This window comes from Vicia villosa, linkage group LG1 (genome assembly GCF_029867415.1).
Source record: "Vicia villosa cultivar HV-30 ecotype Madison, WI linkage group LG1, Vvil1.0, whole genome shotgun sequence".
NCBI classification, from domain to species: Eukaryota; Viridiplantae; Streptophyta; class Magnoliopsida; order Fabales; family Fabaceae; genus Vicia; species Vicia villosa.
In genome coordinates this window covers 86,483,531-86,510,705 of record NC_081180.1, presented here as the reverse complement: position 1 = coordinate 86,510,705, position 27,175 = coordinate 86,483,531, and the positions used below count along the sequence as shown (strand labels likewise).

Below are 27,175 nucleotides of genomic sequence, written 5' to 3'. Positions count from 1 at the left end.
CCATATCACGTCATTGAAAAAATTCATGTGACACTTATAGTTAAAAAAGGTCAAATTGGTAACAAAAAATATGTAAAAACAAAAGTTTGAAGAAATTTTGTTAAGTCTAAAAAAAGTGATATATTTAGAAAAAATAAAAATATTTATTCATATTTATAAAACATCACAAAAATAAAGTATATGTTTGATGAAAAGGAATTAACCTATAGTCGAGGATAAACTTCACTCATAGATATCTCGTTAATAGAATATGATACAAAATTATTGGTAGAACTTGATTCCATTTGTGATGTTACTTCTTGATTGATTCTGCTGTGTATGAAAAATGCTGGTTCTTGTGGTGATGGTAATTCTGGGGAATGACTGTTAAGATATGAAACAACATTTGACATTGTTGGTATGACATTTGGATTTTCTTGAACACATAACAAACCAATTTGTATGCACTTAATAACTTCAATAAGAGAATAATTTTCTATTTTTGAATCCAATATGATTAATGGATTTTCATTTATCCATTGTCTCCATACCTGTAGAATTTATCAAATTAAATAATCAAATTATCAATTTTTTCTCAATTTGCATAAATTTCAACTAACTAGCTAGGTTAACATACTCACATAACTTGTGAGGCCTTCCGCAGCATGATTTGGATCATAAGGACTTATATTTCTTTTTCCAGTAATAATCTCTAAAACAATGACACCAAAACTAAAAACATCTGACTTCTCCGAAAATTGTCCAAGCATTGCATACTCTGGAGACATGTAACCCCTATGATAAGAAAGTATAAATTAGAAAGAAATAAAGCTTAGGAATGAAAATTATAAGGCTAAATATTTTTTCGTTCCTATAAATATGTCAACTTCTATTTTTAGTTGCTACAAAAATTTCCTTCAAACCTTTGTCTTTCATTTTTTTAACTATAGTAGCATATGTCTTGTTTAAGTACCACTTGCTTTTTTAATGACAACTCAAAATTACAACTCACCTGCCATAAACAATTGGTTAAACGAACTGACATGAAGGATCCAACTTGTTTTTCATCCCTACTTAAACTATCATTTATTTAACATTTAATGATTATATGGTATTTAGGTCGAAGTCTAGTCTCGACAAGGATAGCTTCTTGGTTAGACAGAGATTAAGCATGCATTCAAAGTTTGTTCACATGCTGATGTTGAAATATGCTATGGTGTTAGCATGTCGAATTGGGCTAGTCTGTTAGCCCAATTGTTTAAGTTAGCTTGTTACTTAAGTTATCTTAGTAGTCTATAAGTAGACTGATTCTCTCAGGTTGTTGAGAGAGCATTGGTTGTTGTTATTCACTTGTAACCTTTGAACCCTAATTGAGAAAATGAATAGTAAAAAAGTTATAACCAATCCAGTTTCTTCTTCTTCTTCTTCTTCTTCTTCTTCTTCTTTTTCCCTTCTCTCTCTCTCTCTCTCTCTCTCTCTCTCTCCTAAAACTAAAGGGTTTCTTGTGTTTTTTTAAGAAAATCAATCATTCTCATAGTTTACTTTGTTCTTTACAACTCTTGTTACAACAAACTACTGCGGTGAGCATGGAGAAGAAGATATTGTCAACAAAATACGAGGTTGAGAAATTCATCGATGTGAATGATTTTCAGTCTATGGAGCATGAATATGTAAGCCCTTTTTGTTCAACGAGGTTTGTTAGAAGTTTTGAAAGGATCGAAAAAGATGGATGTTGTCCTAACACCAAATGAAAATACGATGATGATAGAGAAAGCCCATAGTGCCATCGTATTGAGCTTTGGTGATAACGCTCTCCGACAAGTTTCGAAGGAGAAAACTGCAACTGATGTGTAGGATGAAAATTAAAGGTTTGTACATGGCCAAATAGTTGGTCAATTGCCTATACCTGAGGCAAGATTTGTATTCATTCAATATCAGTGAAGACAAATATTGAGTGAACAACTAGATATGTTCAATAAGCTGATTCTTGATTTGGAGAATATCGATGTTACCAACAATGATGAAGATCAACATTGTATTGTTGGGTGATTTACCAAGATCTAATGCTCACTTCAAAGAAAACCTTTTGTATGGAAGAGAGTCACTACCCTTTGAAGAAGTTCAATCAGCCTTATATTCGAAGGATTTGAACGAAAGAAAGGAGCATGAGCCATCATCTGCTGGTGAAGGATTGTTCGTAAAAGGAAAATTCTCAAAGAAGGAATTTAATTTAGAGAAAAAGAAGGGTAAAGGTTCCTAAAAGTCTTATTGTGATGATGCTCTTTCTAGTATATGTTAAAATTGTAAAAAGGAAGGTCATAGCCCTGACAGGTTGAAGAGTTATGGAGATGGCAAAGACAATGGCAATGCAACCATTGTTCAAGATGATTATGAATCATCTGATGTACTGGTGGTTTCTAGCAAACATTATATCAATTAATGGATTATGGATTCAAGTTGTACTTGGCACATGACTCCAAACAAATATTTGTTTAAGGAATTATGTGATCAAGATGGTGGGTCAGTGCTTCTAGGAAACAAAAAAGCCTTCAAAATAGCAAGAATTAGATATGTCATATTCAAGCTTCGTGATGAGTCAATAGAGTTGTTGATTGGTGTCAGATATGTACCTAATCTTAAGAGAAATATGATTTCTCTTAGTTAATTAGACAATAAAGGATATGTTTTCAAAGGAGAACAAAACATTCTAAGGGTAATGAATAGGCTGAAAGAAGTCTCAAGAGGCATCAAAAGGCAAGCCATGTATACCCTTGAGGTTGAGGTTGTACGTGGTTCAACAGATGTAGCATCCACAAAACCGGTGTCAAAGACTGAGTTATGGAACAAGAGACTTGGCCATGTTAGTGAAACAGGCTTGGTCAAATTTTCAAAACAAAATCTGGTATGTGGTGACAAGGTCAAAAAAATTAGATTTTTGTGAACCTTATGTATTTGGTAAATCCTGTAGGCTGAAGTTTAACAAAGGTAAACTAAGAACATGTGGATCCCTTGACTATATTTATGTTGGTCTTTGTGGGCCTACAAGGAATCCTTCACACTTTGGTGCAAGAATTTTCTATCCATAGTTAATTATTACTCACGAAAGTTATGGGTATTCATTCACAAAACTAAGGATGAAACTTTTGAAAATTTCAAAAAATGGGGGACTATGGTCGAAAATCAAACTGGCAAGAAATTCAAGAGGTTGAGATTAGGAGAGAAGTTTTAAATTGGGTATGTTTAGGCTTTGAACTAATACTATCATAGTGAATTTCCTTCTTGGCTTGGTAGCCCCCAAAGTAGGTGACGTTGCACCGAACTAGGTTAACAATTGAATGTGTGATTTACCATTATGCAATTTATTTATACATATTTTAAAGTCTGGTTTATTAGGTTTTGTCCGTCATCATGTTCTAATGTTGGGACATCAGCAGTGACATGTTTTAAAAGTGCTAGAATTTCAATTGGTATCAAAGAAGGAACCCTGTTTTGTTTATTGGGTGAGCTCCAGGGAGATAACTTTTTGGTTATCTCTAGCAAATCTAGAATGATAGCATTCTGAAAATCATTGGACAATAGAATCTTAAAGTTTATCAGGATGGGAGACTCTTGGTCTTGGATACAGAAGGGAAATGTATAAATTAGTTCTTTGTAATTCTGAAGTTGTCAATGCCATAATCAGTATAGTTGATAAGCACCTGTTCAGACTGATTATCACATGTGTTTTGGACAAAGATACTTGGGAAATTCTCAAGTCCACTCATAAAGGCACATCCAGGTGTTTTGGGAGAAAAAAGACTTGAAGAAAAGTTGATCAAGATGAAGAAACTCAAGTGTTTACCCAATAGATTTGACATGAAAGTGACTGCCATTAAAGAAGCCCAAGATATTAACAGCATGAGAGTAGTGAACTTGTTAGGGAATTTTTTTGTGTGAGCTGTTTCAAAGTGACAGTTCTAAATAATATAACAAAAGTGTAACAGCCCGATTTTTATTAGTATTTATTTAACTATTATTTATTTAATTAATTGGTGTGTTAATTATTTATTTAATTAATTGGTGTGTTAATTATTTATTAAATTGTTTTGTGATATAATGAGTAATTTAATTAACTAACTTTGTGTGTATTTGTATTTAATTGGTTAATTGAGATAATAGTTTATTATATTAATTAATTTGGTGTGTATATTTGTGTTTATTTAATTATTGGTGTTATTTAATTTAGTAAACTAAAATAGAAATAATAAATAGAATATATTATATTGGGCTTATTTATTGATGTTGGGAGTAAATAAGGGGTGCTATATTTAGGTCCATTAGGTATAACTAGTAGAGGTTGGAAAGAGAGAGGTAGCATAATTTTATTTCTTATTTTACTGATAGAGAGAAAAGTGGAGAAAGAAAGAAAAGAAGAAAAAGAGGAAGAAAGGGGAAGAGCAAGAGCAACCTAGGGTTCCATAAATTTAAGAGGTAAGGGGGATAATCCTTATTATTATGGGTTAGTATAATTGGGTCAATGGGTAGAAACATGTTTAGGTTGAAATCCCTAATTTTTATGGTTTTGAAATTGTTAGGTTTTGATGAATAATCTTTGATTTGTGATGATTAATTGTGTTGGAATAGATACATTAGAGAAAAAGAAAATAGACACTATATTATTTTTGTTCTCTTACTGTAGCGGAAATTGATGAGAAAATTAGATATTATGTGGTAGTTGTTGTAGTATAATAATGGAAGTAAGTGTTATATACTCTATCAATTATCACTGTAGCAAAATCCAAATGAAAGTGGTATCCCACTTAGTTCAAAGGCTATATGGCATATACTGGTACATGTTTAGTATGAAACAAGTAGAAAGTGGATAATATATGTATTAATTTTGGACACTGTAGCGCAAAAACAATATAAAGTGGGTGAATTGTGTTTACCTTAATTACTGTAGCATAATGACAAATAAATAGGTGCTACATATAATTTCGAAACAGTCCCGTTTGACCGAATAGTCGAATTAAGCGGTATAATTAGTTGTCCGGAATTTGATGAAAATTTACGTGGTAGCTAAGTTTAATTAGTAGATTAACGTGGTGATGTTATTTTGTTGAAATTGGGATATTTTACAAATCGACCGAAATTGTGTTTTATTTAAATATTCTTTATAAATAAATTTTAACAATTTAATATAATTGTCAATAGAGTTGTTAGAGTTGTCAATAGAGTTGTTAGAGTTGACAATAAGTTGTCAGAGTTGTTTAGAGTTATTAAGAGTCATATTTTTATTTGTTTTGCGTAATTTTGACATGTTTAGAGTTGTTAGTTATGATGTCGGTGTTTGTTTTTTTTGTTGAAACTTTAGCAATTCATATCTTTTGAACCATAACTTCGTTTGAGTTTTCGTTCGAAGCGTTAGAAAGCTAGCGCGATATTCTTTTCAATGAAAAAATGGTCTTGAGTAATAGAATGCTAGAAATTGGAAATGGAGTAGAAATAGAAGTGAATTAAATTAATATAGTGTGATTATTAATTGGTTAATTAAATTAATAGTTGAATTAATTTTAATAAGACTATTTATTTGGAATATACTTGGACTTGGATAAATTATTCGGTTATCGGTAAATTACGGTATTTTGGGAATTTGTCCGTAATTGTGTTTTGGCTTGAATATGTTTATGTTGAGAATAAATATATGTATATGCTATGATGTTGTGCTAATATTGATTTTCTATGAGTAGTTGGATAACATTAATTCTAATAATTAATTGTTTGATGTGGAAAGTGTGTGTTCATGTATAATTGACAAAAATGAGAATTAACATGAGATAGTATGGTTACTAGTGTTAATTGGATTGTGTGAATCGTAATTGATTAACTGGCCTCTCATATGTGAATGATGTGTGTGTGTGTGTTGTGAATGTTGTGTACAATTGGTGGATAATTCATAGAGTTGAATTATTGTGATATGCGGAAAGTTAAGGTGGTAGAGATGATCTTAATTGCATATATTTGTGATATTGTACATACATTCATATCATAGTGTGCCTTGAAACACAGGTGGATTTGCTTTGAAACACAAGCGGGCTTGGATTCTAGAGTGAATCGGAAGCCGTAAACTATATGTTTACAATTGGTGGACTTTGGTCTTGTCCGGATCGGAAGTGTGGCTTAGATTATAGAGATATGAATCGGAGGCCGGTGAAACTTAGCATTTCACATTGGTACCACATGCATAGTGTCACATATTTTGCATTGAGTCACATTGAGGTTATGTAATGTTTGAATATATGCATTTATGTGATTGTTATGTATACATGAGATGTGATAATTGGATTTGGTGATGTTTGGACACATGACTTGGTAAAATATATGATCATGTGATAATTATAATTATGTGTATTATTTGGGAATATAGTATTGGAATTTAATATTATACTCCTTGAGTTTTGATGTATGCTTGTAACATGTGAAATAAATGTTGGTTAGTATTATTTACATGGTTATATAAGTGTGATGAATTTCTATAACTGTTGATTGAATCATTGTATCTTATTATACTTTCTTCATAATGATTTGTATTCTCACCCTTCTGTTTTAATGTTGCCCTCGTTTGGCAACATGCAGGTTTGACGATTAGTAGCTGGCGTGTGATCTAGTCGGAGTTTCTTCCGAGTTTCTTGGTAATTAAGTAGCGAGTCAATGCTCTGGTTATGTAACACTGGGTAGCTTAGACGTTGAACTCATGTTCTATTTGTTTATGCATTTTGTTATAACTTGCGAACATGTTTAATTAGTTACTTGTTGTTGAGAGGCCTTAAGCCAAATATTATGATTATGGTTATCTTATGAGTTGTTTATGGAGATATGATCATGGTATGGGACATGTATCATTTATATGAAACACATGAGTATTACTTTCCGCTGTGAATGCATATTCTGGATAAAATATGATTAATTGAGAGGTGTTATTTGAAATGACCAGGTGTATCATATATTGTAAGTAAATGCTGTCGGTTTTTAAAGGCTTTTAGATTTTGAAAACATCGATGTGACGCCCTTTTGTTATATGCATGCTTATTCTCTGATTATATGCTTATTTATTTTGGGGTATAAAAGGGGTGTTACATTAGTGGTATCAGAGCACGGTCGACCAGTTGGTCAAGGTTATTAATGTCTTTTATCCTGTTGTATTTGATTCGTGTATCTGACACGATCGATACTATTTTGTCTGGTTGTTTAGTTGTTTAGGACGATGGTTGTGGGAAGGAATGTTGACACTAATGTTGAGGCAGTGCTGAGGTGGACTGGTGCGATTGGACAAGCGCCGCAAGAGAATGTCGGTTATGGAGGAAAGGATGAGTTCCGTGCTTTTGGAGACTTTCAAAGGTGCAACCCGCCGATCTTTGAAGGAGGGTATGGACCGGACAAAGCGCACACATGGATGAGAGAAATTGAGAAGATCTTTCAAGTCGTGAGTTGCACTGATGTACAGAAGGTACAGTTTGGTACTCACGTGCTGACAAAAGAAGCTGACGTTTGGTGAAGTAATACTGTGCGGAGATTTGAAATAGTAGGTATTGAAGTTACTTGGACTCTTTTTCGTGATGCATTTTTGGGAAACTATTTTCCAGAAGATGTGCGTGGAAAGAAAGAAGTGAGGTTTCTACAGTTGAAACGAGGAGGAGAACAGTTCCGTGAAAAATCGTATGATGACATGAGGGAACAAACTGATCTTGGCAAGAAGCTAAGTGGGGGAGGAGCTTCTACTCCGATTAAGTGCTACAGGTGTGGCGAGACGGGTCACAAAACTGTTGATTGTGGAGTTGGTTCGAGTAGGATTTGCTACAGTTGTGGTGAGCAAGGACACAATTATGTCGTGTGCGATAAGCGAAAGAAGGATCAAGCGAAAGAAAAAGTGTTTGCGTTGTCTGGTGCTGAGACTACTTCTAAGGATAAGTTAATTTGAGGTACGTGCTTTATTATTGATAATGGTGCAACGCATTATTTTATTCTTTGGATTGTGCTATAAGATTGGATCATGTTTTATCTGTATACGTAGAAGTATGGTTATTGATACACTTGTTATGAGTTTTGTCCTACTTCTTTGTGTGTTGAATTACCCGTTGAGCATCTTTGGTAGAGATTTTGGAATTGATTTAGTACAAGTTCTGAAGGAACACTATTATAGTTAGTAATTGTGGTTTATGTTTCATTATGATTGTCGACTGTCTATTAACAAATTGAGGACTTGATCACCCTTAATCTATTGTTGATAGAAGACGAGATCGTATTTGACGAGATAGACTTCTCTTAATAACTTGGTGGTGTGTAAAGCGACTAAGGAGAAGTTGAAGAGTCGAATTGAGGAGTTGTTGAGAAGAGGTTCAATTGTCTGGGTGTATAGTCATAAGTAGCGCCTGTTTTATCGAGTAAGAAGAAAATAAGGTTCTATGAGGTAATGTTTTTTTTTTAGGATGTTTTGGATTCTAAGAGTGACGATGAACATGCTGAACATTAAGGATTGTGTTATCGATGTTGAAAGAGAAGAGGTTATATGCGAAGTTTTCTGAATGTGAGCTTTGGTTAAAGGAAGAGAGTTTCTTTAGGTTTGTGATTTCGAGCTGAGGTGGGTTGATGCAAATATCGACAAGTGGTAGTTATACTTCAAGGCAACTTAAAGTTCAAAAGAGGAAATATTCTATGTATGAATGGATGTTATCCGCCGTTGGGTTTGTTTTCAAACTTAAGAGGCATTATTGTTTGGATCAAGATTTGAGGTGTGTAGTGACTACAAGAATTGAATACGAGGAAAACAAGGCGAGTGGAATTTCGAATGATTATGATTTTGGGTTGAATTACCATCCTGGAAAAGCGAATGTTGTAACCGATGCATTGAGTAGGAAATCATTACATAAGTTTATGTTGAGCATTCAAGAATTGGAAATTGTTGGAACAATTTAGAGATTTGAGTTTAGTTTGTGAAGCGACGTCTTCTTGTGTTAAGGTTAGTATGTTGAAGCTCATTTGTGATATTCTTGACGAGATTAGAGAGAGTCAGAAATTGGATTTGCGAGTGGTTGACAAGAGGGCATTGATTAATCAAGAAAAAGGTAATAACTTTCGGATTGACGAGATTAGGGTCATGAGATGTCGTGATCGGGTTTGTATTCCGAATGTCTTGAATTTGGAAAAGGAGAATTTTGGATGAAGGACATCGTAATGGTTTGAGTATTCATCACGGTGTTAATAAATGTATCAAGATTTGAGGAAATGTTTAGTGGTAAAGTATGAAGAGGGGTATGGAGGAATTGTGTATTTGAATTGGACTTGTCAAAAACCGTTTAGTTTGGTGCAACAGTTATCCTATTCGAGTAGAAGTGAGATAGTATCTCTACGGATTTTGGTTTCGAGATTGTCGAGAACATCGAGTAGTTGTGAAGTGATTTGGGTCATTGTGGATACGTTGACGAAACGTGCTTATTTTATTCCAGTGAGGATAATTATTGGATGGAGATAATTGCTAAGTTTTATATCGAGAGAATTGAGTATTGCATGGTATTCCATTCGGGTATTGGAACGACATCTTATGGAACATTGTATGATCGAAGGCGTGGAATGCTTTTGTTTTAGTGTGAATCTGGAGAGAGTAGATGTAGTTTCAGTGTTGAGATGGCTGTGTCGATTGAATTTTCGAGGACGAAAATCTTTTAAGTGGAGGAGAGTTGTAACAGCCCGATTTTTATTAGTATTTATTTAACTATTATTTATTTAATTAATTGGTGTGTTAATTATTTATTTAATTAATTGGTGTGTTAATTATTTATTAAATTGTTTTGTGATATAATGAGTAATTTAATTAACTAACTTTGTGTGTATTTGTATTTAATTGGTTAATTGAGATAATAGTTTATTATATTAATTAATTTGGTGTGTATATTTGTGTTTATTTAATTATTGGTGTTATTTAATTTAGTAAACTAAAATAGAAATAATAAATAGAATATATTATATTGGGCTTATTTATTGATGTTGGGAGTAAATAAGGGGTGCTATATTTAGGTCCATTAGGTATAACTAGTAGAGGTTGGAAAGAGAGAGGTAGCATAATTTTATTTCTTATTTTACTGATAGAGAGAAAAGTGGAGAAAGAAAGAAAAGAAGAAAAAGAGGAAGAAAGGGGAAGAGCAAGAGCAACCTAGGGTTCCATAAATTTAAGAGGTAAGGGGGATAATCCTTATTATTATGGGTTAGTATAATTGGGTCAATGGGTAGAAACATGTTTAGGTTGAAATCCCTAATTTTTATGGTTTTGAAATTGTTAGGTTTTGATGAATAATCTTTGATTTGTGATGATTAATTGTGTTGGAATAGATACATTAGAGAAAAAGAAAATAGACACTATATTATTTTTGTTCTCTTACTGTAGCGGAAATTGATGAGAAAATTAGATATTATGTGGTAGTTGTTGTAGTATAATAATGGAAGTAAGTGTTATATACTCTATCAATTATCACTGTAGCAAAATCCAAATGAAAGTGGTATCCCACTTAGTTCAAAGGCTATATGGCATATACTGGTACATGTTTAGTATGAAACAAGTAGAAAGTGGATAATATATGTATTAATTTTGGACACTGTAGCGCAAAAACAATATAAAGTGGGTGAATTGTGTTTACCTTAATTACTGTAGCATAATGACAAATAAATAGGTGCTACATATAATTTCGAAACAGTCCCGTTTGACCGAATAGTCGAATTAAGCGGCATAATTAGTTGTCCGGAATTTGATGAAAATTTACGTGGTAGCTAAGTTTAATTAGTAGATTAACGTGGTGATGTTATTTTGTTGAAATTGGGATATTTTACAAATCGACCGAAATTGTGTTTTATTTAAATATTCTTTATAAATAAATTTTAACAATTTAATATAATTGTCAATAGAGTTGTTAGAGTTGTCAATAGAGTTGTTAGAGTTGACAATAAGTTGTCAGAGTTGTTTAGAGTTATTAAGAGTCATATTTTTATTTGTTTTGCGTAATTTTGACATGTTTAGAGTTGTTAGTGTATGATGTCGGTGTTTGTTTTTTTTGTTGAAACTTTAGCAATTCATATCTTTTGAACCATAACTCCGTTTGAGTTTTCGTTCGAAGCGTTAGAAAGCTAGCGCGATATTCTTTTCAATGAAAAAATGGTCTTGAGTAATAGAATGCTAGAAATTGGAAATGGAGTAGAAATAGAAGTGAATTAAATTAATATAGTGTGATTATTAATTGGTTAATTAAATTAATAGTTGAATTAATTTTAATAAGACTATTTATTTGGAATATACTTGGACTTGGATAAATTATTCGGTTATCGGTAAATTACGGTATTTTGGGAATTTGTCCGTAATTGTGTTTTGGCTTGAATATGTTTATGTTGAGAATAAATATATGTATATGCTATGATGTTGTGCTAATATTGATTTTCTATGAGTAGTTGGATAACATTAATTCTAATAATTAATTGTTTGATGTGGAAAGTGTGTGTTCATGTATAATTGACAAAAATGAGAATTAACATGAGATAGTATGGTTACTAGTGTTAATTGGATTGTGTGAATCGTAATTGATTAACTGGCCTCTCATATGTGAATGATGTGTGTGTGTGTGTTGTGAATGTTGTGTACAATTGGTGGATAATTCATAGAGTTGAATTATTGTGATATGCGGAAAGTTAAGGTGGTAGAGATGATCTTAATTGCATATATTTGTGATATTGTACATACATTCATATCATAGTGTGCCTTGAAACACAGGTGGATTTGCTTTGAAACACAAGCGGGCTTGGATTCTAGAGTGAATCGGAAGCCGTAAACTATATGTTTACAATTGGTGGACTTTGGTCTTGTCCGGATCGGAAGTGTGGCTTAGATTATAGAGATATGAATCGGAGGCCGGTGAAACTTAGCATTTCACATTGGTACCACATGCATAGTGTCACATATTTTGCATTGAGTCACATTGAGGTTATGTAATGTTTGAATATATGCATTTATGTGATTGTTATGTATACATGAGATGTGATAATTGGATTTGGTGATGTTTGGACACATGACTTGGTAAAATATATGATCATGTGATAATTATAATTATGTGTATTATTTGGGAATATAGTATTGGAATTTAATATTATACTCCTTGAGTTTTGATGTATGCTTGTAACATGTGAAATAAATGTTGGTTAGTATTATTTACATGGTTATATAAGTGTGATGAATTTCTATAACTGTTGATTGAATCATTGTATCTTATTATACTTTCTTCATAATGATTTGTATTCTCACCCTTCTGTTTTAATGTTGCCCTCGTTTGGCAACATGCAGGTTTGACGATTAGTAGCTGGCGTGTGATCTAGTCGGAGTTTCTTCCGAGTTTCTTGGTAATTAAGTAGCGAGTCAATGCTCTGGTTATGTAACACTGGGTAGCTTAGACGTTGAACTCATGTTCTATTTGTTTATGCATTTTGTTATAACTTGCGAACATGTTTAATTAGTTACTTGTTGTTGAGAGGCCTTAAGCCAAATATTATGATTATGGTTATCTTATGAGTTGTTTATGGAGATATGATCATGGTATGGGACATGTATCATTTATATGAAACACATGAGTATTACTTTCCGCTGTGAATGCATATTCTGGATAAAATATGATTAATTGAGAGGTGTTATTTGAAATGACCAGGTGTATCATATATTGTAAGTAAATGCTGTCGGTTTTTAAAGGCTTTTAGATTTTGAAAGCATCGATGTGACGCCCTTTTGTTATATGCATGCTTATTCTCTGATTATATGCTTATTTATTTTGGGGTATAAAAGGGGTGTTACATTAGTGGTATCAGAGCACGGTCGACCAGTTGGTCAAGGTTATTAATGTCTTTTATCCTGTTGTATTTGATTCGTGTATCTGACACGATCGATACTATTTTGTCTGGTTGTTTAGTTGTTTAGGACGATGGTTGTGGGAAGGAATGTTGACACTAATGTTGAGGCAGTGCTGAGGTGGACTGGTGCGATTGGACAAGCGCCGCAAGAGAATGTCGGTTATGGAGGAAAGGATGAGTTCCGTGCTTTTGGAGACTTTCAAAGGTGCAACCCGCCGATCTTTGAAGGAGGGTATGGACCGGACAAAGCGCACACATGGATGAGAGAAATTGAGAAGATCTTTCAAGTCGTGAGTTGCACTGATGTACAGAAGGTACAGTTTGGTACTCACGTGCTGACAAAAGAAGCTGACGTTTGGTGAAGTAATACTGTGCGGAGATTTGAAATAGTAGGTATTGAAGTTACTTGGACTCTTTTTCGTGATGCATTTTTGGGAAACTATTTTCCAGAAGATGTGCGTGGAAAGAAAGAAGTGAGGTTTCTACAGTTGAAACGAGGAGGAGAACAGTTCCGTGAAAAATCGTATGATGACATGAGGGAACAAACTGATCTTGGCAAGAAGCTAAGTGGGGGAGGAGCTTCTACTCCGATTAAGTGCTACAGGTGTGGCGAGACGGGTCACAAAACTGTTGATTGTGGAGTTGGTTCGAGTAGGATTTGCTACAGTTGTGGTGAGCAAGGACACAATTATGTCGTGTGCGATAAGCGAAAGAAGGATCAAGCGAAAGAAAAAGTGTTTGCGTTGTCTGGTGCTGAGACTACTTCTAAGGATAAGTTAATTTGAGGTACGTGCTTTATTATTGATAATGGTGCAACGCATTATTTTATTCTTTGGATTGTGCTATAAGATTGGATCATGTTTTATCTGTATACGTAGAAGTATGGTTATTGATACACTTGTTATGAGTTTTGTCCTACTTCTTTGTGTGTTGAATTACCCGTTGAGCATCTTTGGTAGAGATTTTGGAATTGATTTAGTACAAGTTCTGAAGGAACACTATTATAGTTAGTAATTGTGGTTTATGTTTCATTATGATTGTCGACTGTCTATTAACAAATTGAGGACTTGATCACCCTTAATCTATTGTTGATAGAAGACGAGATCGTATTTGACGAGATAGACTTCTCTTAATAACTTGGTGGTGTGTAAAGCGACTAAGGAGAAGTTGAAGAGTCGAATTGAGGAGTTGTTGAGAAGAGGTTCAATTGTCTGGGTGTATAGTCATAAGTAGCGCCTGTTTTATCGAGTAAGAAGAAAATAAGGTTCTATGAGGTAATGTTTTTTTTTAGGATGTTTTGGATTCTAAGAGTGACGATGAACATGCTGAACATTAAGGATTGTGTTATCGATGTTGAAAGAGAAGAGGTTATATGCGAAGTTTTCTGAATGTGAGCTTTGGTTAAAGGAAGAGAGTTTCTTTAGGTTTGTGATTTCGAGCTGAGGTGGGTTGATGCAAATATCGACAAGTGGTAGTTATACTTCAAGGCAACTTAAAGTTCAAAAGAGGAAATATTCTATGTATGAATGGATGTTATCCGCCGTTGGGTTTGTTTTCAAACTTAAGAGGCATTATTGTTTGGATCAAGATTTGAGGTGTGTAGTGACTACAAGAATTGAATACGAGGAAAACAAGGCGAGTGGAATTTCGAATGATTATGATTTTGGGTTGAATTACCATCCTGGAAAAGCGAATGTTGTAACCGATGCATTGAGTAGGAAATCATTACATAAGTTTATGTTGAGCATTCAAGAATTGGAAATTGTTGGAACAATTTAGAGATTTGAGTTTAGTTTGTGAAGCGACGTCTTCTTGTGTTAAGGTTAGTATGTTGAAGCTCATTTGTGATATTCTTGACGAGATTAGAGAGAGTCAGAAATTGGATTTGCGAGTGGTTGACAAGAGGGCATTGATTAATCAAGAAAAAGGTAATAACTTTCGGATTGACGAGATTAGGGTCATGAGATGTCGTGATCGGGTTTGTATTCCGAATGTCTTGAATTTGGAAAAGGAGAATTTTGGATGAAGGACATCGTAATGGTTTGAGTATTCATCACGGTGTTAATAAATGTATCAAGATTTGAGGAAATGTTTAGTGGTAAAGTATGAAGAGGGGTATGGAGGAATTGTGTATTTGAATTGGACTTGTCAAAAACCGTTTAGTTTGGTGCAACAGTTATCCTATTCGAGTAGAAGTGAGATAGTATCTCTACGGATTTTGGTTTCGAGATTGTCGAGAACATCGAGTAGTTGTGAAGTGATTTGGGTCATTGTGGATACGTTGACGAAACGTGCTTATTTTATTCCAGTGAGGATAATTATTGGATGGAGATAATTGCTAAGTTTTATATCGAGAGAATTGTGTATTGCATGGTATTCCATTCGGGTATTGGAACGACATCTTATGGAACATTGTATGATCGAAGGCGTGGAATGCTTTTGTTTTAGTGTGAATCTGGAGAGAGTAGATGTAGTTTCAGTGTTGAGATGGCTGTGTCGATTGAATTTTCGAGGACGAAAATCTTTTAAGTGGAGGAGAGTTGTAACAGCCCGATTTTTATTAGTATTTATTTAACTATTATTTATTTAATTAATTGGTGTGTTAATTATTTATTTAATTAATTGGTGTGTTAATTATTTATTAAATTGTTTTGTGATATAATGAGTAATTTAATTAACTAACTTTGTGTGTATTTGTATTTAATTGGTTAATTGAGATAATAGTTTATTATATTAATTAATTTGGTGTGTATATTTGTGTTTATTTAATTATTGGTGTTATTTAATTTAGTAAACTAAAATAGAAATAATAAATAGAATATATTATATTGGGCTTATTTATTGATGTTGGGAGTAAATAAGGGGTGCTATATTTAGGTCCATTAGGTATAACTAGTAGAGGTTGGAAAGAGAGAGGTAGCATAATTTTATTTCTTATTTTACTGATAGAGAGAAAAGTGGAGAAAGAAAGAAAAGAAGAAAAAGAGGAAGAAAGGGGAAGAGCAAGAGCAACCTAGGGTTCCATAAATTTAAGAGGTAAGGGGGATAATCCTTATTATTATGGGTTAGTATAATTGGGTCAATGGGTAGAAACATGTTTAGGTTGAAATCCCTAATTTTTATGGTTTTGAAATTGTTAGGTTTTGATGAATAATCTTTGATTTGTGATGATTAATTGTGTTGGAATAGATACATTAGAGAAAAAGAAAATAGACACTATATTATTTTTGTTCTCTTACTGTAGCGGAAATTGATGAGAAAATTAGATATTATGTGGTAGTTGCTGTAGTATAATAATGGAAGTAAGTGTTATATACTCTATCAATTATCACTGTAGCAAAATCCAAATGAAAGTGGTATCCCACTTAGTTCAAAGGCTATATGGCATATACTGGTACATGTTTAGTATGAAACAAGTAGAAAGTGGATAATATATGTATTAATTTTGGACACTGTAGCGCAAAAACAATATAAAGTGGGTGAATTGTGTTTACCTTAATTACTGTAGCATAATGACAAATAAATAGGTGCTACATATAATTTCGAAACAGTCCCGTTTGACCGAATAGTCGAATTAAGCGGCATAATTAGTTGTCCGGAATTTGATGAAAATTTACGTGGTAGCTAAGTTTAATTAGTAGATTAACGTGGTGATGTTATTTTGTTGAAATTGGGATATTTTACAAATCGACCGAAATTGTGTTTTATTTAAATATTCTTTATAAATAAATTTTAACAATTTAATATAATTGTCAATAGAGTTGTTAGAGTTGTCAATAGAGTTGTTAGAGTTGACAATAAGTTGTCAGAGTTGTTTAGAGTTATTAAGAGTCATATTTTTATTTGTTTTGCGTAATTTTGACATGTTTAGAGTTGTTAGTGTATGATGTCGGTGTTTGTTTTTTTTTGTTGAAACTTTAGCAATTCATATCTTTTGAACCATAACTCCGTTTGAGTTTTCGTTCGAAGCGTTAGAAAGCTAGCGCGATATTCTTTTCAATGAAAAAATGGTCTTGAGTAATAGAATGCTAGAAATTGGAAATGGAGTAGAAATAGAAGTGAATTAAATTAATATAGTGTGATTATTAATTGGTTAATTAAATTAATAGTTGAATTAATTTTAATAAGACTATTTATTTGGAATATACTTGGACTTGGATAAATTATTCGGTTATCGGTAAATTACGGTATTTTGGGAATTTGTCCGTAATTGTGTTTTGGCTTGAATATGTTTATGTTGAGAATAAATATATGTATATGCTATGATGTTGTGCTAATATTGATTTTCTATGAGTAGTTGGATAACATTAATTCTAATAATTAATTGTTTGATGTGGAAAGTGTGTGTTCATGTATAATTGACAAAAATGAGAATTAACATGAGATAGTATGGTTACTAGTGTTAATTGGATTGTGTGAATCGTAATTGATTAACTGGCCTCTCATATGTGAATGATGTGTGTGTGTGTTGTGAATGTTGTGTACAATTGGTGGATAATTCATAGAGTTGAATTATTGTGATATGCGGAAAGTTAAGGTGGTAGAGATGATCTTAATTGCATATATTTGTGATATTGTACATACATTCATATCATAGTGTGCCTTGAAACACAGGTGGATTTGCTTTGAAACACAAGCGGGCTTGGATTCTAGAGTGAATCGGAAGCCGTAAACTATATGTTTACAATTGGTGGACTTTGGTCTTGTCCGGATCGGAAGTGTGGCTTAGATTATAGAGATATGAATCGGAGGCCGGTGAAACTTAGCATTTCACATTGGTACCACATGCATAGTGTCACATATTTTGCATTGAGTCACATTGAGGTTATGTAATGTTTGAATATATGCATTTATGTGATTGTTATGTATACATGAGATGTGATAATTGGATTTGGTGATGTTTGGACACATGACTTGGTAAAATATATGATCATGTGATAATTATAATTATGTGTATTATTTGGGAATATAGTATTGGAATTTAATATTATACTCCTTGAGTTTTGATGTATGCTTGTAACATGTGAAATAAATGTTGGTTAGTATTATTTACATGGTTATATAAGTGTGATGAATTTCTATAACTGTTGATTGAATCATTGTATCTTATTATACTTTCTTCATAATGATTTGTATTCTCACCCTTCTGTTTTAATGTTGCCCTCGTTTGGCAACATGCAGGTTTGACGATTAGTAGCTGGCGTGTGATCTAGTCGGAGTTTCTTCCGAGTTTCTTGGTAATTAAGTAGCGAGTCAATGCTCTGGTTATGTAACACTGGGTAGCTTAGACGTTGAACTCATGTTCTATTTGTTTATGCATTTTGTTATAACTTGCGAACATGTTTAATTAGTTACTTGTTGTTGAGAGGCCTTAAGCCAAATATTATGATTATGGTTATCTTATGAGTTGTTTATGGAGATATGATCATGGTATGGGACATGTATCATTTATATGAAACACATGAGTATTACTTTCCGCTGTGAATGCATATTCTGGATAAAATATGATTAATTGAGAGGTGTTATTTGAAATGACCAGGTGTATCATATATTGTAAGTAAATGCTGTCGGTTTTTAAAGGCTTTTAGATTTTGAAAACATCGATGTGACGCCCTTTTGTTATATGCATGCTTATTCTCTGATTATATGCTTATTTATTTTGGGGTATAAAAGGGGTGTTACAAAAAGCATGGCTTTTGTCTCCAACTCTGTAGAAGTTTGTAACCTGATCTTTGATAAAAGGGTTATTTTAATGCCATTGTGTATTTCAATTAGGTTATGAGAAAATGCATAGAAGGTCAATGCCAGATATCAAGAACATCAGTTATGACATCAACAAGATCCTTGATGATCATAGTAAAGCTAAATCTAAAGTAAGAATATTCAGTGCAATATATGTGAAGGCTTTTGAACTTGCTATGGCAGAATGCCTTACTTCAAGAAAAAACTAAAGCGACTTTCTGTTTCTTGATCTGATCAGGATAGTGATCCTGATGTTATACCTGTCAGTCAAGACAGGAAAATATGCTTATGATGTAGGCTGCTGCAATGAAGAAATAACTCATATTGAGTTAATTGCTTCTTACAAGGAACTCTAGTTCAAGAATGAAGAAGTCTGTATATAGGAAGAAAGACAAAAGAGTAACTATTTCTCAACTACAGGCTGAAAAGGAAGATTGTTTGTATATTATCTTTAACCCGTAGATGAGGTGACCTTTTGAACTCCAAACTTTAAATCATGATCAAGTTTGTGAGAATGGCGAACAATTGATTCCAGTGTAATTGGGACATTCTTCAAGATTGGAAGATGACTGGAAACCTAAAGGGATAGGGTTTGATTTTCAAGGCTTTAACAAGCAAAGAAAATCTTAAGTGATAGAAATTAGTTTCCATTCAGAGGCAGAGTTGAGTCAATGATGTGAAACAAAATGTCTCAACATCGTATCAGGCATTAGAGTTCTCAAGCTAATGGCAGGTGCTTGCACTAGAAATGTCACTTATGTGGTAAAACTCAAGGAAGGTGTTTCCCTTAGAGTTGTTTTAATGCAAAAGAAGATTGGTATGTCTTCTTTGACACTGGTTGTTCCAGACACATGACTGGAGTAAAAGAGTTATAGTGGTATTTAAGGATCAATCCATCCTCCATGTCACTTTGGTCATAATTCCAAAAGTGTAGAAAATTGAGAAACTGGATGGAACAAGATTTCCTAGTCTTGTTGATGTACTTCTTGCTAAAGGATTAATGACTAGTGTGATGATAAACATAAGTCAGTTGTGTGACCAAGGTCTGAAGACAAATTTCATTCATGAATATTTTCTAGTCACTAATGAGATCAATAAAGTGTGAGGAGGGAGTCAAGTCTAAAAACAACTAGTATTTTTGTGGTACCACAAGAAACAACTTGCTCGTCCACATGCTTAATGATCAAAGGAAGATGAAGTCTAGATGTCACACTAGAAGTGGTAACATCAGACTGTTAATAAAATTTTAGAACTTCTTATTATGGGACCAATGAGGTCAATACAAGGTGGGAGTCTTGGCACGCAAAGGCTAGTCTATAAGGCTGCAAATGATTTTCTAAAATGACCTGAATTATCAATAGAAAAGAAAAATAAAAGATCCTTATCATCTCCTTCAAAGATACCAGAGGGATGTACTATCTATGTATGCTCCAGAACCAAAGTCAATGGTTCAATCATGGAGAAAGGGACTAATGTCCAAGCATATATTGGAACATCTAAGCAGATTGACACTCTAAAAGTGAGACTGATTCTGAAGAGCTAGCATACACTGAATCAGATAACTCCCAAGTCAACAATGTTTTCTCTAGAGCTCCGTTAATTTATACTAGAAAATTCATAATTTGGAGTTTGTATATCCTATAGTTTCAAAGATGAAATATCTAATTATGGTGAAGTTAGGAATAAATTTATTGGCCAAGGCTGATGGAGATAATATGAATAGAGAATATTTCTTATTTAGAAATAAGTTTTGTCCCTTGGATCAACAATGATCTAATCCTGATCTTCAACAAGGCCTATGTATTATGCTGAAGGAGGCTATTCTTCTCAATTATTTTATATGCGAAAGAAATACAATGTCCAAAAGAATGTTATGACATTGTACCGTGGAAAAATGATTTAAGTCTTAATATTAAAGAATGTCAGTTTGCATAGCAGGTCAAAGATCATTGATATTGGTCATCTCCTTGCCAAAGGCCTTGCTACAGTCAATAGTGTTTCTTCTAAGCTTGGGACTTCTGAGAACTTAATGGGAGATATCTTTTAAGTCTTTGAAGACTATCCTTTTTGAGAGTTTAAGGTGTTTTGGGAATTTTGTACTGCTGAAGAATCATATCAATTATTGATTGGAAGGCTTGTCAACAACATTTCGTCCTTTATTCATTTAGAGATGCGTGCAACTCCAGAAGAAGAATTTTTCAATGAGATAGAAAATGTCATTCCAAATGTTGTAACATGTTTAGCAATCAAATATTGGAAAGAGAAAAAGAAGAAAAAGATGGTGTCTATCTCCTGTGATAAGTTTTGTACTATTAATAAAGATGATTTAACGTCTTTCAAACACTCTCTCATTGACCGATCTATCGTTACAAGAAAGGCATCGTTACGAACAATGTAACTCTCGGTTTCAATTAATACCTTACTGACTGTTCGTCCTCTCAAGCTACGTTTCAGAATGCGCAAATCTACCAAAAATGCGGAGGATAAAAAGGATCACTTGCTGGAAGCCAAGAATGATAAGAGTACTGATCTAGAGAAGATTTATTTCAATGTTGGAATTTCTACTAGAACATCACTGACGGTGAATAAATCTATGTCAAAGATGAAGTATTTCAAGATAAATCATGTTCAGTTACATGACTCTGACTCAGATGCTGATGAAGATAGAGTTAACTTCAAAGACACCTGTGGAAAGATTGGATAGTTTTGTTTTGCCAAATTAAAAATAAAAAAACAAAAAATGTTGTTTTGTTTTTTCCCATTTCTAGGGTGTTTCTAGTGTCTCTGTACACTTACTTTATTTTTGTCAATTTTTGGCTAAAAACGAGGAGTAGAGTGTTAGTAATTGTTAGTAGTATTAGTTTTTTGATCTTTTTTAGGAGTAAATAATGTTGCATGTCACATATCTTAACATGTTAATGAAGAATAAATGAGTCTAGTATGGTTGCTTTCTGTATGCAAATATTTAGAGAGAGCATGATAGTCTGTCATGCTTGATATTGCTGTTGCCACTGTTGGTGCTGCTACTACTTCTATTTTTGCTTCTGCTGCTACTACTGATGTGGTTGTGTGCTGCTTCTGCTGCATGTTCTTCAAATGTGTGAACTGGGATAGTTCAGGGTTGAGTTTAAGTTTGGTTTTCTTGTGCCTTGATTTTCCATAGGGATGGCAAACAGGCATGCCTGCCCTGTTTAGGCTCGTTCCGCAAACGCATGTGAAAAAATGGGGCGGGACGGGGAGGGTGTATTTGAGAGTGCGGGTTTAAAACCTTGCCCTGTCCTGCAAAAAGGGAGGGTGGGGCAGGTAAAGTCTACGGGAATTGAACCTTTTAGGCCTTAATATAGTAAAATTGTATGAAAAAGCTCATGCCCGCAAAAGCCCACCGAAAAACAAGGCGGAGCGGACACATTAAAGGGAGCAGGCCTAAAATCTTGCTCCGCCCCGCGAAAAGTGCGGGCAAAACGGGCTTTCCCTGCGGGCCAAACCTGTTTTGCCACCCCTAGTTTTTCCCCTTGAATTTCAAGGTTGGTTTACTTGTGATTTGAGTTTTATCTCTAAGGGAGCGAATTGGTTCAGTGTGACAGGGGGAGTAATGGACCTGTCTGATTGTACAAGCTATTGAGATATGTTAATGAGATGTTTTTGGAGTATTGAAAATGTTGATTTGTAACTGCATGTAATCTCAGATATATTTATATGATTGCAGAATTGATAAAGTTTACATGTTTTGATGTAGATCGTGTTTTTGTTTTAATTGTGGTTTTATTCATCCCTACAGGTTTATTATGCAAAAGGTTGTTTTATCCAAAATTTTCTAAAAGGGGAGATCGTTATATCCATGGTTTTAGGATTGACAGCAATTTTGTTAAAACATGGTTCATGACAGATGTTGAGAAAGTTGTCATAACATCTTGATCATACTGATACAACAGGGTGTAAATGTTGCATTGAAGACAGATGTTGTGACATGCTGAACTAGAACATCAGTACATACTGTTTTAAATCTTGACAATTTTTTTTTTGATTTTGCTAGATTCCTTTTGGATACGACTTACTTATTTTCGTAGGTCAAGAATATTTAATATGGAACAAGTGATTTGATCTCCAACTGTGCATAAGTTTCTAAAATTGAATATTGAGACAATTTAGGAAACTTAATGTTTTATTCCAAGATTTTTAAGGAGAATCTCCGCATAAGTGGTGCAGAGATCAAGTAATTAATATCTGGGTGAATAGCCCATGGACTATTGAGTAGTATGTAAAGAGATACCTAAAACTAATGTAATCAATTCTTTCACAATTGTAAAATGAGGGAAAAGTTAGAAGTCTTAGGTTTTAAGAGTCTCTTGTGTTTTAAGTCACCCATGTATTTTTTGATACCATGAGGTAGACTGATTGTTCTTGCCTGTTTGTCAAGTTATTGTTCTCACTCTTGAAGTTTGTAAGCAAAAAGTTAAGTATTGTTCTTGGTCGAAGCTTTTAAGCAAGATCAAGTATTGTTTTATATTGGAAGTGTAAGCAAAAAGTTACTTGACGGTTTTGGTTCTTTGTTTTGAAACAGTAACTGGGATTGAGATTGTTTTATCATTGAGGTGATTGGTTGTAGGAAGTGAGAGAGAGATCTCATATCTTAATTGTTCTAGGTAGAAGTTGTACAAGGTAGGTATTAAGTGAGAAGTTGTAAACTGGGACTGTTTAGGCTTTGAACTAATACTATCATAGTGAATTTCCTTCCTAGTTTGGTAGCCCCAGAGTAGGCGACGTTACACCGAACTCGGTTAACAATTGAATATATAATTTACCATTCTGCAATTTATTTTTGCACATTTTACAATCTGGTTTACTGGGTTCTGTCTGTCAACAGATGTTGTAACATCTGTCTTGACATCATGTTGTGATGTTAGGACATCAGCAGTGACATGTTTTAAAAGTGCCATAATTCAATTACCAATGTTACAATATAAATTAATAAAATCACTTGCCACAAAAGTTTTCTTTGGACATGTTTGTTATAGTTACTCCAACAACAATCAAACCTTATCTAACTAATTAAGTGGGGTCGGCTACATAGATCAAATTTTATTATAATGTTCTATTCATAACCGTGCTTCTATCCAAATGGTTAATATTGTGATCTTTCTTAATAACTTCTCTTATAATTTTTCTAGGTTTTCCTCTTTCTCTAGTTGTTTGATTTCTCTCCATTTGACCTACTCTCCTTACTACATAATCTACAGGTCTTCTATCTACATACAAAAACAATCTAAGTTTATTTTCCACTATCTTCTCTATTATAGGTGTTACCCCAACACACAAAATTTATTTGAGACATAAATATATTTGCAGGATAATTTTGTTGGAACTAAAAACGAGCTTAGATAAAATTTTAGCGACAAAAAGCGTATTTTTCTCAAAAATTTGTAAGTATTAACTTAAAACTTACCATGTCCCAGCAATTTTGTTTGTATGTCCACGGTCTTGGTCTATTTCTACAATTCTAGCCATGCCAAAATCTGATATTTTCGGATTCATATTTTCATCTAATAGAACATTGCTCGGTTTAAGATCACGATGTATGACTTTGAGGCGAGAATATTCATGCAAATAGAGAATTCCTAAAGCTGTTCCTCCAATAATTTTGTAACGAGCATCCCAACTTAAATTTTGTTGTTGAGTATCTGCATATTTTATTGAACGAATAAGAAACTAGAAGAAATATATGTTTTGTAATCAACCACTTGTATCAGTTTAAAATATAGTTCATCAAGTTAAAAGCATGCATAACTTTTCAAATTAACTATTAAAAGAGGTCTACTTGAAATGTCATACCAAATAAAAAGTAATCAAGGCTCCCATTTGGCACATATTCATAAATAAGAATCTTCTCTTGATCTTCTAGGCAAAAACCTATTAATGCCACAAGATTTCTTTGTTGTAACTTGGCTATCAATAAAATTTCATTCTTGAACTCAACTATGCCTTGATTTGAACTTGATGAGAGCCTCTTAACAGCTATGTCTCTTCCATCAGAAAGAATTCCCTAATTGGAAAATAAACCATCATTTATGCAGATAACTTTGTCATAAAGTAATATGAATAAACTTTGTCATGTTTACTCACCTTGTACACTTGTCCAAATCCACCTTCACCAATCTTGTTTTCATGTGAAAAGTTGTTTGTTGCTGTTTTAATTACCGCCAATTGGAATTGCAAACCCTCTAAAGTCGTACTTTCATGACCAACTAAAAATAATTGAATTGTTAAACCAATCAGAAAATTTTCATGGAAATTACAAATTAATTGACTTTTTTGCTAGTTCTTATAAAATTTCAATCAGAATACTTACAATTTTTTTTTAGAATTAAGGTTTTATAACTGCTCTTTCTTGCTCTTTTCCTTAGCAAATAGCAGGAAAAAGTTAACAAGGTTAACAGTAATGTTGAAAGGATGGTCGGGACAACAACTGTCATCGTTCGCGACTTTCTTTTTTTGTTTTCTGCACAACAATCAGTTTACTATTCAATTTTAGATAAAGTTTATTTAATCACTTGAATTCTATTACCTCTTTACTAATGAATTGAGTCATGCAAGAAATATTAATTGAATGAAACTTCACCTTTTGTTGTAGGAGGAGAATTAACATGCCCAGACTCCTCTGGTTCTTTACCATTGTTGTAGAATTGGGACAGTCCAAACATCATATAGCAGCTTGAATATAGAATTTTCCCCTCTGGACTTGCCAATTTATTCCAAGGAATTTCGAATTGGAAAATGTTTTGCAAGCAAGAGCCACAATGCCCATCAGACAGATCTGGTGTACATTGAGCAAGAGTGTAAATGGTTTGATGATCATTCAATTTTACCGATGTTGTTTCATAATTTTCAGTACTATCTCCTGTCTGCAAATTTGGCACTTCAGATAAAATATCTGCAAGTTTCCAATTAGTGAAGCTTTGCAGCATGTTGAGGTGAGAAGTATTGGCCATATTGAATTGGTGAAATTTAGGCGCGGTTGTATCAATATCTGAAATGAGAGAGTGATATGAATAACGGAGTAAGCATAACTGACGGAAGGGCACTCTGATGATATTCTTTTGATTGCATATTGGACACATAACTGACACATGGTTGGGGAGAGGGATATATCACCACGACACATAAAGAGACCATGGAATGTGTCCACAGTCGTCTTGAAAAAACTAGTTTCGGTGGCATTTGAAGACAGAAAAGAGAATAATGTTGTGAGATGTAACTGAAAATCATAGTTCATGCTTTCATTGCTTGAGCAATTGTGGGAAAGATAAGAAAGTTGCTGCGAGTATTTTGAATCAATTGTATTGGAAGCTGGGACAAGTTCTTGTGGGGTTGGAGCATTACTAGGGCGATAAAAAGGGTACAAATCATTTCTGATGTAACAACTGTAGGTTTCAGACTTCCCTACTATTATATTGCTACTTTTACTTTCACAAGACTGAAGTAAATACTTTATGGTTCCATTCAGACATTTTCGACAATCTTGTGGTGTCAGGTTAGGTGTGCACTGAGCTTGAAAATAAAGGGTTTGAAATTCAGATATCATTGCTTCCTTTGTAGCGTATTTCTTGACTCCAGTTGAAAAATTGGCTGCCTCATCTGCCACTCCATTCCAAGTTTCAGAAACTAAACCCTCAAGTATTGCCTGATTTGACATGTTGACGGAGGTGCAAGAGCTAGAATAGTAAATTAAGTTAGCAGTGGACAAGAATGAGTTGTTGGAATATCGGACCATGCAATTGTCATTCCTCATCACAACCTCTTTGGACAGGGAACAATAAGAGTTTATTACTGAGTCTGATAAATTGAAATGAGTCATATATGTAACACACTGACTACAGAGATGAGCAGGGACATCACCGTTGCACATAAACAAACCATAGACTGTATTGGAGGAGTTGTTTATGTCTGCTACTTTGGTGCTGTAGAACTCTTTGTTGGCAGTAGCGTTGGAAGATAAATATGAGAGAAGGCTCTTGAGATTCAACTGAAACACACTATTTGGAGTAGTTTCATTGTTGTCTGGGCAAAACACAGATGGAATATCATCATCGTTCTTTGCTTTAGCAGTTGCAAAATTCATAAAGCAAACAAGAATAAGGAGAAAGATGGGTTGGAAAGACGCGGTGCAGTGTTTGTTAGTTTTTGATGGCACTACCATGATGGATCTGCGATAAGTTTTCTGTTTTTTTTAACTGTTATCATAATGGTTTCTATCTAGGGGACAACTTCTCTACCCATCACAAAAAGTTGGGTAGTGTACCTTCAACCAATCACAAAGTTCTATTTAATTTTCAGACATTTAATTAATTATAAAATAGTACAAATTTTGTTGTTTCCAAGAAATTTTACATTGAAGGTAACTCTACCCAACTTTTTGAATTGGGCAGATAAGAATTCACCTTCTATATATTTATGTAAATTTGAAGTCAAAAATCATAGTTGTGGTTGGGTCAACGACTGTAGGGCATAGCAGCACAACTTAATAAATACACCCCTAAATAAACGC

The 27,175-nt window shown here is 33.6% G+C and overlaps 1 pseudogene; it reads right to left on the bottom strand.

The window, feature by feature from the left end:
- Positions 1-172: 172 nt before the first annotated feature.
- On the bottom strand, positions 173-26,862 carry LOC131643432 (cysteine-rich receptor-like protein kinase 10; annotated as a pseudogene).
- Between the last annotated feature and the right edge of the window lie 313 nt (positions 26,863-27,175).